At 40.0% G+C, this 14346-nt stretch overlaps 1 long non-coding RNA gene across 1 annotated transcript in view; it reads right to left on the reverse strand.

Moving 5' to 3' along the window:
- Positions 1-641: 641 nt before the first annotated feature.
- Positions 642-14346, reverse strand: part of LOC118322638 — a 40851-nt gene continuing 27146 nt past the window's right edge. The window contains exon 4 of the long non-coding RNA XR_004796462.1: positions 642-10686. This is a non-coding gene — a long non-coding RNA (uncharacterized LOC118322638). The remainder of the gene's footprint in view (positions 10687-14346) is intronic.

A 14346-nucleotide genomic window follows, 5' to 3' on the forward strand; every position in this document is an offset into this window, starting at 1 on the left:
CCTGGTGTATTGTATAGAAGGGTGAGGTTATTGTGAGTGTCTGGCAATATGATCCTTTTCCTTCCCGTAAGAACTAGCCCGAGTTCCACTGGGGCTACAAGTTGTGGATCAGTAGAATTTAGGCAGCAAGCAGGTCTGAGCTGGCAGGTGGTACGAGGTCCAAGGTCATTGCTTGTCGTCACGGTTGCAGTGAGGAGAGCTTGAGAGGCAATACAGGTTGTCACGGTAACAGCAGTAAGAGGTCACAGGTGTGTCTTTTGCTCTGTGTTCCAGTCACTGGGTCGGCTGATTCGGTGGAGGAGGTAGGCAGTGGGAGAGAATCCCTGAGGTAAATGGAGAAATGTTGCATGAAGAGAAGGAAAAGAGGAACTGATAATGGACAGTAGGTTGTTCTTTTCCTTTTCTAGTTTTCTGGGAGGTAGAAAGCAGAGGAGGTTTTGTCTGAGTGGATTAAAGCAAGAGGAGAGGACGGAGGGAGGTAAAACTGTGGTATATCAATCTTGAGTAAATTCTTTTGTCTTATGTCGTTTGAAAAAGAATGCTGGTGGTTTTCCAGTGTCCATCTGAAAGAGTCGATGCTCGGCTCTGCCTCCTAACATGTACAGGTAGGTTTCTTCAGGCACTCCACCTATGGAAGACGAAACACAAAGACAGGTTAGAATATGACCACAGTAGCATTATTATTACTATTGTTATCTGAATAAGTTTTATAGTCTTATAAATAAGGACCCAGGTGATTAAAACTCTGCATTACCCTTATATGTGAATGTATATGTGCAATTTTCTATTTATGTGATTGTCTTGTGATGAGCTTGGACCCAGTGCATGCTGGGATTCTCATCATTCCCCAGTAAATACACAGATATTGCTTCTTGTTCATAGCTCTGTAGTAACAATAACATTTAGTATATGTTCATAGAAAAATAAGGTCAAATACAAGGCGACACAATCCCCAGTCCCCCAAGCAAAGACATTGGATGGGAGGGAAGCAGAGAGTTAAACAGTCTTCTGTCTCATATTCTGACTCATGAGGGGGCTGGGCTTTGTTCTTAACCTTTGTAATTTGGTTGGACACTTCCAAAATGACACCACTATCATAAAGGTGCTTTTTCTTCAGTAATTACAGTGCATTAGATGTGGCAATGTACTGTCTCAATCATGAAAATACTCCTAAGTGGTTGCAATTACATACACTGCAAACTGGTGTAAGATGTGTTCTATGACGTGTTGTCACTGCAAGAGAGCACGGTGGGGGCTAGAGAGGGAAAGAGCAGTGAATCAGAGAAATACAACTGTGTTTTCTGATTGTTTCACAGCGGTTTTGTTGTAAAGCTCAAAAAAAAAAAAAGCTCCGCGCAACCCAGCAGGAAGGAGCCAGAGAGCAGAGGAGCTGGGCGAGACCTACCCTGCTCGCTGCGATTTTATAGTTAGCTTCGACCTGCGCAACATTTGAATGTTGATTTAGAACTAGGAACGTAAAGATATATATATATATAGAGACAGACAGTATATATATATATAGAGACACTTAAATCACAATACAAAAATGTAAAGATTGGTAAGATGAAAAATAATCAAGGTGAAAAGAGTTTCACTTCACCAAAATAAATATGCATTGTTCAAGGATTATATAATTTAATAAAGAAAATATATGTATATTTTTTTCTAATAAAATCTAAATCAACTATTCGGTACAGTCCTACAAAGTAGAGCTTTGCTTCTCTGTTCGGACCCAAAACTGCCGCTGTAGGTCGGGCTCGGGTCGGGCTCAGGGCTAAAAATATAAATTTTATTAATAATGCATGCAACTATACTATTAATAGGTGGATTTGTTATTGATTAGTTTTGATAATCATTTTGCATCTTACATGCACAATGTACTTTAATCTGTAATTAACAAATTTAAGCAGAAGTTTGGATTCGGGTCAGGCCCAAAACTGCTTCTGTGGTTGATTTTTTCAAGCTCGGGTCGATCAAAGCTCTTCAACAAATCAACAAAAGCATAGGGTTCATTCTGCAATGACAAAAGCTAAAGTACTTGTTCAGAATGCAAAGCAGCTACTGGGTGGAAAATCTATTGTCGGCAACCCACATTTGAATTCACACAATGTACCGACACATACACACACATTGCCTGTTAATCTTCCTCCATCTGTGCAAGCTGCTCTTGGGTTGGGTCTCCGTCACATACACCTACATCTCAGAGTGTGACTCTCTTTCTCATATAGAAAACACAAGATAGATTCATAAGACACACACACACACACACACAGTTGGAGGCTCCGCTGCACTGTAAATGGTAACGACTGAAGCAAACCTGAGAGTTGAGGTCTGTCCTCCACTTAAGGAACATTTTTAACACACTCCACCTTTTTATTTGAATACTCTCTCTGTGTGACTAAGCCTCAAGCACTCTTAACATTGTCGGCACCACTTTAACAGTGAAAAGGACAGGCAGATACACAAAGGTTTACACACTCACTCACTTTTGTCTCTCTGTAGTCCTTTTGTGTCTCTCTGTAGTCCTTCTGTGTCTCTTTATAGTTTTAGTGGTAGTTTTGTGTATCTTTATGGTTCATTTGTGCCTCTTTATCCATCCATCCCATCCATGATACTGAACGGCCGACTATCTAGCACCTTCTGACTCTTGTTGGGAGGGCGCCAGGCGAGAGCTGTGTATTTTCTGTACAGTAAGCGGAGGTTTACGCATCTACACCAATAAGTCTCTTCATTCTAACATACAGGAGCCTCCCAGGCAAACAAATGAGACCTCAGCAGAGGGGCTAATTAAGCGGCAGCAGGAAACGCCAAATAAAAGAGACATTAAGATTAATCTTCTGAAGGCAGGCTGTTTCGTACAATATGTATCATTCTGTAAGCAGGAGGGAAAAAAGACTTTCCTCCCCCATCAGTTACAGTGACAGATATACAGTACAGGCTACTATCAGTAGCTCTCCAGAAATACAGTACGAGTGTCAGCATGCAACAGAAACCTCGAGTGTATGGCTGGTTGCCTGCCAAACTAGCTGTGAACATGGGGGAAAAAAGGACCATCCATCGCCAAAATGAACAACCATTTGGCTGTTGGAAAGGGAGAGAAACAGATAAAGTGGATGAAAACCAAAACAAGGGAAGAGAGGGAGTGACCTGGTGTCTCAGCTGTCTTATAGATGTACGATGCAAATGATCCAGGGCCCGTCATTCCATATTCTTTTCAAATATGTCCTCTCTGTCTCTGAATTAAGACACTCAAGTGTAAGGCTGACTATTTTCAGTATTTTTCCAAATTGAAAAAAATAAATAAATAAAAAATGACAAGAGCAAAACCACCAGTGAATTGATCCAGCAAGCATGTGCTTAATATATTCCTCTGTGCCATAGAGCTCCACAGTTGTCCAAAAACTATTAAATCAATTATTTCAATCAGTGAGCCACACTGTTCAGTGGGTGAATGTGGGCATTAGGGGAAGGCAACTGAAATCCTATCACAGTAAATGCTGTTTTATGTCACAACATAACCATATATAATGGTGTGATACATTTTTAGAGGGAAAAGAACAAAACAAACAAACAAGACATTGCTAGTGAAATAACAAGGCAAGTCTGTTTTCGACCGTGCTAGCGGCATGGCTCTATGGATGGAGATCTGTTGGTCCACCATTATCATGAACTTTAGTACAGATATTTCTACCTCAGAATTAAGTGTAAAAGCTTTCTTGCCTAGGCTTCAATCTATGTGTTTGTGGCTAGGACAGTGGTACTGGGCCAGTCAGCGTCCTTTGAGGAATTACTGGCAAATACAGGGGTTGGTGACGCAGAAGAAGATGTGTTCGTTGAACAACAATGGTGGCACCCATAGAGGTTAGGGTTTAGCTCCACTCCACGCCAAAGTAGTAGTATTTCTTTGTCACACATACACTACCGCTCAAAAGTTTGGGGTCACTTAGAAATGTCCTTATTTTTGAATGAAAGCAAAATTTTATTAAAATTAAAACAACATTAAATTGATCACACAGTCTAGACATTGTTAATGTGGTTAATGACTATTAAAGCTTGAAACGGCAGATTTTTTTAATGAAATATCTATGTACGTGTACAGGGGCCCACATTTATTGTGTTGAAAGGCTAATTGATCCTTAGAAAACACCTGTGCAATTATGTTAGCACAGCGGAAAACTGTTTTGCTGATTTGAGAAGCAATGAAATGAGCCTTCCTTAGGCTAGTTGAGTATCTAGAGCATCAGCATTTGTGGATCTTAAATAAGGAAGGCTATCACTCTATTTTGCAATGCCATGCCATTTCCTCTGAACTGCTCTTAATTAGAGCTAATTTCCTCCTACAACAGAACGATGACCCACACAGCTCCAAACTATGCAAGAACTATTTAGGGAAGAAGCAGTCAGCTGGTATTCTGTCTGTAATGGAGTGGCCAGCGCAGTCACCAGATCTCAACCCTATTGAGCTGTTGTGGGAGCAGCTTGACCGTATGGTCTGTAAGAAGTGCCCATCAAGCCAATCCAACTTATGGGAGGTGCTTCAGGAAGCATGAGATGAGATTTTCTCCAGATTTCCTTAACAAATTGACAGCTAGAATGCCAAAGGTCTACAAGGCTGTAATTGCTGCAAATGGAGTCTTTGATGAAAGCAAAGTTTGAAGAACAAAATTATTATTTCAAGTAAAAATCATTATTTCTACCCCTGTCAATGTCTTTACTATTATCGATTCATTTTGTAACTCATTTCATGAATTAAACAGTTTGTTTTCATGGAAAACATGACACTTTTGAGCGGTAGTGTACATTACATACATATGGAGGAACAATATCCACAAATGTGTATTAATCTGTGACCGAAGGCATCACTAACAAATGCACCATTTACTCCTGTTTGAGTAATGTTTACTAAAAACCACAGTGCCCAGCTGTTTCAGGAGTTTATTTTAGTGCGGAAAACATAATTGGCGTTTATTTTTCCAGAAAATTACAGATTTTTTAGCATATTAGAGGTGTAACCATTAATGGAGAAAATAGCAGACACAATAATGGATAATAATAATAATCACTAATCACTTTAAATGACTTAAAGCTGCAACTATATAAATGGAACTATGTATTTGTGGAGTATTTTCAAAGATCTATATCTTCAGTAGGAATGAATGGGCTTGAGTGCCACAGAAAGCACAGTGAACACATTGTTGGTTTCCCTCAGTTCTTTCCCAATCTACAGTTACAATGCTGTCTCTTTTCTTGCTGCAGGGCCCCAAAGCAGTCTGCAAACACATAAATCATCTGAATGTGAAAATCATTCATCTGATCACAGCCAGGGGGAAATAACTTCTTGCTGTATGATGAAGACTGTTGGAATCCAAGTGAGGGGTTTTAGGGCTGGTTGGTGAGTGAGCAGGTTAACTGCCTGTCATTATTCTGTATCTGACATCGACCTTTGACCTCAGAGATAAGGCAGGAAATCAAAAAGGGAAGTTATCCTCCGGGCATCAATAAACTTTCACGTTGTTGTTTTAATTGTCTCTGAACCTCTGACTTGTCTTTTACTACTAAGAGCCTGACACACTGACCTGGAACAGCGTGCATGTGTGTGTCTGTGTGTGTCTGTGTGTATGTGAGCACAGTCTCTTGGCTGAAGCTCTGTCTCAGTATTTGGCAGCAGGTAGCGATGAGGTCACACAGTATTTGTATCTAGGGCTTTTTTTTTCAGGACTTTTTTCTCCTACGGTTTTGGATGTGGATGGAGTTCAGAGCGTAGAAAACACCCACCAACCCGCCTCCACACACTCTGCAGGAACAACAGTGCGTACTCAGCCAAGTGTGTGTGCGTGAGACCTTCTCTCTTCCTTAGCAGTGCTACGATACTCTGCAGCCATCACAGCAGGCTAAATGAAATGTTTTCCGCTAGAATTTTATTAAGAAAAGAAACACACTTGCTCTAAAAACCTAAAAAAAAAGCGTGTACTACATGAATATAATTTCCCGCTTTGAAACTCCACTTGCCTGTGTGCATTTTTTAATTTGTTAAGTAGCTGGGCTGTAAAATTAGAATCATATGCTTGTTAGTCAGCGTGTGGCACTGCAGAGTATTGACAGAGCAGTGCATTCTCTGGCTGTAAGTGGTTATACAGTACATATGAAACTATAACGTCAAAATAATGAGACAGGTCATGTGATCCTATAAAACAGGTGAAGCCTGTTTAACAATACAGTACGTCCTATAGTTTGATGGCGGTAAGCTGCCGCAAAAGGCAGATAACATCCTAGCTCTGTTTTCATGTCGGCTTGGGTGTGGTGTTCCTGATATGGGTGTGTAATGAATATTTCTCTGACAGTGCTCAAGCCTGACTGAAGCATTTCCTCTTGTGACAGCCAACCTGCGAACTAATCCGCTTTATCTGAAGGATATCGGGAAGCTGACAGAGTTGGCAAGGAAAGTGCAATAAAATCCAGGAGAATGGGCTACTGAATCAAACCCTGTAATAATTTTGACTGATATCATATGAGAAAAAATCTATTATCTCACTGCTGCACTGCAGCAACTATATGATATGATCAGAAATCAGAGGAATTCACTAGGTATATTGAATGACAGGAATATCAAGTGTTACTAGCGGGTAATTTAAGTGAGTGGTTCTCAAATTGAAAAGTGTTCCCCGGAGGCAGTGCAGTGTGAGTGTTCTGATTAGCAAATGTCATTCAGATGATTATATATATACTATATATATTACTATATAATATAATATTTATATATATATTATATACATATAAAGTAAAGTCCATAAATTCTTAATTATTTTCTGATAATGCTCTAGCAACTTTCCAGAACTATGTAATTTGGCTAATAATTGGTAAAATACAAACAGTCTTCAACTGGTACTCCATGAAAACAATGGATTCCAATTAAACAGACTAAATAAATTAGTGTAACCTACTCTTTTTAGTCTAGACTACTTTTATTTTAGTGGCCACGAAACATGCCAAAAAAAAAAAAATCGTCCCTATCTACAGCCAGTGTTTGGTTTGTCCATTCTGGGTAACAGTAGAAACATGGTGGAAACGCAGCAATTCTTATTTTCAGGTGATTATACACTAATAAAAACATACTGTACTTATTAGGGTTGTCGTGCTGAAAGAATTTCTCCTGCAGTGATTTAGGGTCGCTCAACGGCACAGTATGTGATATTATCACCATTTTTGTTGGTTTTCCTAATTACTTTGTAAGAGGGAGAGCGGTATGCTGTTTAACCTCAGTACCTGCTTCTGCTTGTACTTATCACCTCAACCCGCCCTTCTCCTGGGTCTGTGACTCTACTAACGGCAGTTAGTTAACATATTTAGCTCAAAGTCGCTAGCTAACAGACAAAAGTCTTTCTATTATGTGATGCTTTGTCGTCGTGTTGATGTGACATCAAGTGTGGTTGTGGCGGTGGTTTGCTATCCCATACGGTCGGATTCTAAACAGAGTGATTTTTCGGTTACCACGACAGCATTAATACATATGAGTGTTATAATCCATTTCTGACAATAGCTCCTCCTAAATGTTACCCACTGGACCTTTAAGTTTACAATACTAAATGAATGAGACATATTTTCTGGGGAATCGGAGGGTTACCAGTTCAACTCCAGCACGAACCACAGTAGTGCCAGTTCCACCTCAAGGGCACTGCCGAGGTACCCTTGCAAATGGCACCGAACCCCAAACTGCTCCCAGGGCGCCTCTACATGGCAGCCAATCACTCCACCACCTCTCCACATTTGTATTTCTATGAGCCTTGTGTTTGCGTGATTGTATTTCAGGCCAATATGTGTAAAACATTGAGTAAATCTTCCTTTACACTCAATGCAGAAAGCTAAACTAACTAAATGAACAGAATCTCATTGTCCCTTCAAACAAGTACCAATTCACACAACGGAAGCAGAAAAGGCAGTTTCCAGTAGAAAAACAGATAACCATTATCAAACAATTAAAGTCACATAATGGTGATCAATCAAGAAAATATGACAAAGCCCGTCTTGCTCACATTATCTCTCTGTCAACGTAATGGAAGAGGATAGACCTTTAAATCTTTGGTATCTAAAAATCCTGCAACAGGCAGTATGAGACCAAATAAACTCAGAGGACACACTGATACATCACACACCGGTTACACCAATAAACCACACTGGTTTTTGCAGAAACCTTGCTTTGTAAAAGCTGCAGCTAGTGATTATTCTTCATAAACTTCAAATATTATTTGTATACACAATAACGTGAAAAACTGTAGTTCATGATTATGACAATACTGTCCCCATAAAATAACATCCAACTGCTCATTTTGACAACAATTTCATCAATAGTTGAAAAATCTTAGTTGGTTTTTGGCTTCAAAAAGGGAGGCATGACAGGAAAAATAACCATCGTCTTCTTTAGGCCACTGTAAAGACACTACACCATATCATATCTTTTCTAAGTACCTATATATATTATAAGGGTATTATGCTGGGCCTATTGATAGACTGGGTGAATGGGTTGTAAAATGCAGCACTTATCAGGAGCATCTCCCCCCAACATAATGAACCAGCAGACTATAAAGATAAAGTGCAGTCTCTTTACTTTCTGTAAAAAAAACAACATCCTAGATGGAAAATGGAACCCAAATAACGTGGGCTATTAAAGCTTTGTGTTACTGACAGTTAGTAATGCAGTCTTCGTCAAATATCTGTACTCTAATCCTTCCTCCTCCTCATTAAAATGAACTAAACACATCTGTTTCTTTTAATTATGTCTTTCAGTGCAAAATGCTTTAGGAAAGACACACCTGTGGCTTGAGCACAACAAAGTATAGCTCTTTTTTTGTCCTAATAAAGACAGATTTCTTGCAAATTCATCTGGTAGACTTACCAAATTTGAATAACATATTCTTTAGAAAAATGTTGCAGCATGCTGTCTAGAATTCGTCTAAGATGAAAGTAGTAGGGGTCATTGCTGTCTAAGTGTTTAAAAATGACTACCACGTGCAGTTTGTCACATCCTCATGGTAGGTGGAAGAAAAAAGTTTTCACAAACTTGGAAATGTTGGAAATGATAATACATATATTTTAATCTAGACTGAGTTTAATGTGGAAACCTCCTTTATTTATGAATTCATTTTCCATTCATATTAACCAACATCTTGAACCCACCTGGAATATTCCACTGTGACTTATAAAGAGTGAGTAGGAGGTTTTGAGCTGTTTGCTTTGGGACACAAGTACGCAGCTTAATTGGAAATCAATTTTTATTTCATTTATTTTAATTGGTTTTGTGTGAGTTGCTTTTTCCCTTTGTTTTCATGCTCTACTAATTCCAAGACAACAGACTAGTTTTATAAAGCAGGCACCTCCACCTTACCCAGTTATACAGAAATGTCTTTTCTATCTGAGGACTACAAATACCATAAACTCTGATAATAAGCTAACTTTGTCTGTTTGCATACAGCAGGTTTATCAGAGCTTTTTCCCTCCAGAAAGCAGCCTTGTGTGTTAGCATGTCAAAAAAAAAAAAAAAAGAATTATAGCAGAATAAGCATGCAAGTAAATGAAACTGAGCTAAAAGCAGCTTAAACAAGTCCAGGACACCGCAGAGTTTGCTAATAACTCTCTGGATTTGCCACATTGATTAGTCATATTGTTTAATACAGTTCAATTCATCAGTTTCCTACAACTTGGCTTGGTTAAATGATAAGATATAAATAGAGTTCACTTTCAACTTGTAAACATGTTTTCAAATGCACTCGAATAGAATAGAATACTGCAGGTGGCAGAAGATTTAGTGCAACACAAGACAAATTAACACCTTGTCAATCAAACTTAATCAAACTGTGAGAAAAGACTGAAAACAGTATGCAAATCATCAGGACTGCAGGGCATAAAAGTAAAGGGACTGAGGGAAGGTACTGAGAGTTTAACAGGTGCCTGCAGTTTCATTACACAGGGTAAAACAACAGGAACAAGAATGTCTGCAGGGGTTTTAGATAAAGAACTTTGCAGTATGCAAAATATCAATAACATACTGGACAAATTTTACTGGACCAGTTTTATTATAATTAGGAACAGACTGGAAGATTATCAAATCCAATATTCAGCATTTTCGAATTGTTGGTATTGTTATTTTTTATGTTCTAATATCATATTTTTCTTTCCAATACCTAAACATTGCATATTGGCCGATACAGAGTACTGATCCAATACAAGTGTGTTAAAAACAGATAGAGATTATTTTGATTACTTTACTTTTTAATGCTGGGTAGATTAATCTATAATAATAATACATCATCATTTATTAGTGGATTTATATTTTGTATTAGCAATTTCTGTAAAGTAACTAGTAACTTAAGTTATAAAATGAATGTAGTGCAGTAAAAAGTACATCTGCCCCCCATAGTCGACTTAACCATTAGGCGATGAGAAGAGTCTTAGTCGACCCACTTTTCATTAGTTGGATGAAAGTAACAGAACATTGTTCCAACACAAACCTTTTCTCTTGTAACACAGAGAATCACTTACCAGAGCACTTTCGCATATGCTAACTGTACTAACTACTAGCTGACATTAGCTACTTAGTGGTCCTGTTAGGTACTGTATCTGGACTGGGAGCTCGTAGGACAGGGGCAGGGCCAAAATGTGCGATTCACAGCGGCTCCAACCAGGACTCTGACTCTGGGGATAAAAACACATCAGGTTCAGGCAGCGACAGGAGAGGCATGAAAACATCATGCATCCTATTGATCAGTGTTGATTGTCAAGATTGTTTTGAACAGCGAGACTGTGTGATGTTGAAATAAATGTTCGGTATATTGGTATATATCAGTTTCTTTACATTACTAATAATCAGTATCTGTATGGGGCCTGAAAAGAACATATCAGTTTATCGTTAATTATAATGACTGGAAGAAAGACTGTTAGGAAGTCAGTCAGTAATTTCAATCGTTACACCCTTTATAAGAGGTGCCTTATTAGGAAGTGGTATTATATCATATAAGCTACATTAGCTACCATAATACATTGGTATTTTGTTACCTTTTCCTTGTTTTTCATTTTAAAATGAACATGTTGCCAGCTGTAGTCAATCAGCTGATCCATCCATCTGATTTTTAATTGGATTGCATTCACTGTTCATTGTGAGGCCTATCCAGCATGTGCCCACATGCATATGGACGTGCAGTTAGAGGATTATTACTGTGTGGCGACTTGCTGGACCACGCTGGTGTCTGACACAGCTGACAATATCATGTGTATCCTGCGCAGCTTTAAGCCCAATCGTTTCCTTCCTCTACAGTGACACGTCTCCCCTCGTACTCTGTTACATAGGAGAGGGTCAATATCTACTGGGTGAAGTGTCAGACAGAGAGAGGGCAGGTCCCGCATGTTTCACACAGCACAGGGTCTTCTATATCACCTCCTATATGCCTACATTAGTGCCTACATTACCCCAGGGGACAGTTATATAAGAAGGCCACATGAGGACAGATGCATGTGTTCTATGAGGACAGCCGCATGGGCACACAAGCTCATGTTCACTTATCAGCGCCCTTTAAACAACACACAGAAGCTATTATTTACATCCATGTGTGGATATACATATGTGTATGAGGGAAATTCTCCTACACACACACACACACACAGACACACACAGCCCACTTGTCACACTGAGAGCACCGTATGGGTGACCTTGAATGCCATAAACTTTGCCAGCAGCAGACCCAAGACCAGGACATAGGGGAGGGCAGGGGGGAGGCAGCAGCATGGTAGACGGGTGAACGAAGAATAAGAAGGGGAGGGGAGGATGAGAGGATGAGCACAGAGGAAGAGAGTGGAGGTGTGAAAAGCTATGTATATGGCTTAGCTGGGAATGTCTTCCTATGGTTGCATAGCAACCGTGCGAAGGTCATGAAAACTGAACCCTGTGCAATCTGCCAAAAAGGGGAAAAAAAGTACCACTCTGGTTATCAGGCACTCAAGAGTCTGAACAACTCCCCTGTTTGTGCAACACACACACACACACACACACACACACACACACACTTCCACGTATCAAACTACGCACACACAAATCGTAGTCAGCTTTCAGAGGGGAGGTGGTTAAGGAGTGACGAAGGAGGAACATCTTAAGGGATGGGGAGATGGAGAAAAGGAAGACAGCAGAGAGAATGATGAGGGAAGTGAAGGGCTGAAAGCTGATTATTTATGAAGAATACCATTTAAGGCTTGCGGGAAGATGTCTATTAGATTCTAGATACTGTCAGTTGTGCTTTGTTGAAGGTAAATGCACACCCGCTTCAAGACAGCCACCATCGTCCCTGTACCAAAAAGGCTGCAGTATCTAATCTAACCGCCCTGTGGCACTCACCCCCATTCTGAGGAAGTGTTTTTAGGGAAACTGGTTCTCCAGTTTGCATTCAGAACCAACTGATCCACAGAGGATGTCATCTCCACTGCCCTGTCTTCACACACCTTGAGAAAAACAGCTCAGCATTCAACACAATTTTCCCAGTGAAACTGATCGGTGTTCCGGATTTCAAGCAATAATGAGACTTCATATTGGGAGGAAATCAACCATCTTGCAGAGTGGTGCAGAGAAAAAAACCTACTGCTCAATGTCAGCAAAACCAAAGAGCTGATTGTTGATTTTAGGAAATGAGAGGGAAAGACACACTCCCCCTGTTTATCAGTGGAGTTGAGGTGGAGCTAGGGCTGTCACTTTTTCCAAAAATCAATGAATTGACAAACAATTTGTTTGAATGAATTCTAAATTATCTATAAACACATAGTACAAAGTTATTCACCTTACCTGTCAGTGCCGATCGGTGTAGACTTAACACTTTGAATTCGAACAGGTCATTGCACTTTGAAAATTAGCCACGTTTGAACACATTTTTAAATTTTGAATAAAAAGTGACTGCCCAAGGTGGAGCAGGCAAACAGTTTTAGGTTCCTGGGAACATCTGAGAACCTGGCATGGTCATCTCGCATCTCCACCCTGGTTAAGAAAGCACAGAAACCACTGTATTGCTAAAGGAAACTTAAGAAAGCAAAATTCCTGTGACAAGTTCCTGTTAACTTTTACAGAGAAGGGATAGAAAGCATCCTGACCGGAAACTGCACGGCCCAGGGCAGGAGGACTCTGCAGCGGGGGATTAAAACCCAGAAGAACACTGGTACTCAGCTGCCCAGCATCAGTGATATTGGTGAGGTGAGGTGACTGCAGAGCCCAAAAGATACTAAAGACAGCACCCACCCAGCCACAGCCTGTTCACCCTGCTGCACTCTGGGAAGTGGTACAGAAGCTTCCGCTGCCGTACCAGCAGACGTAAACGCAGCTTCTTCCCTCAGGCTGTGAGACTGTTACATTACATTCTTCCTCAGCACTTCATCATACAAATTCATCCTTTTCTTTTTAATAAAATACATAAAGGGAACTGCATCCTTGCATTGAAAATGACAAAAAAAATTAAACTTGTATCTGGTATAGTGTGGCAGTGATACTCTTGAATGCTCAGTGTCATTGTTTCAATCAAAGTGGTGTGTACAGTTTACTACACACAGTCCTTTTCTTCAGACTGCAAAACTAGTAGCTGAGAGTGAGCACTGCATCCTTCGCCACTGTATTTAAGTGCCACAGCTTAAGCTTAAGTGTGAAACCATAGCAGACACATGAAGGGAGCAGGTACTTAGAAAGCATCTCTGCCTGGTTGAGTGGAACCTACTGTACAGCTACGGTCTAGGCAAAGGCAGTATATCTAATTCCTTTGAAGGTCTAAATCATTAAAATCAAGTTATTCGGGGTTCCACTTCTTTGTAAGAAATTGTTTTCCAGGGCCTTTTCAGGGGTCAGCCATAGGTGGTCATCGTTTACGGTATACTCTGTGCTAGCTAGCTAGCTTGGGTGTTCTCACTACAGCAGATTTTATTACAAAGTGACTTCAGTATTCCTCTAACCATAACAATAATTTGGCCACAGGCCAAAATACAATGTACAATGTTCAGGACAACGCAGATTATTTCCAGGACACTTGGTCATTTTAATCAAATTCCAGGTGTTTCCATAACAGAAAGGCTAGTCTCTAAATGTCCAGGTTTTTCAAGGCTTCCAGGAGATGTGGAAACCCTGGTTATTACAAAACTGGTTTTACTTTTAGTCATAAAGCAACATAGAAGCTGGTCAAATGAACTGTTTTGAGTCTTGTATAGTCTTGGGTGTTACACCATATTACAGTTTGCACAAGTGTGTTGTCTCCAAGTAGTGGCTACCTGGCTTTGGCTATTTTGTAGTGAATTTACTGCATCCAGAATAGGGACAGACACACACAGACACACAGA

Source organism: Morone saxatilis, unplaced genomic scaffold (assembly GCF_004916995.1).
Source record: "Morone saxatilis isolate NCDOM2014 unplaced genomic scaffold, NCSU_SB_2.0 Contig14, whole genome shotgun sequence".
In the NCBI taxonomy this organism is placed as follows: Eukaryota; Metazoa; Chordata; class Actinopteri; family Moronidae; genus Morone; species Morone saxatilis.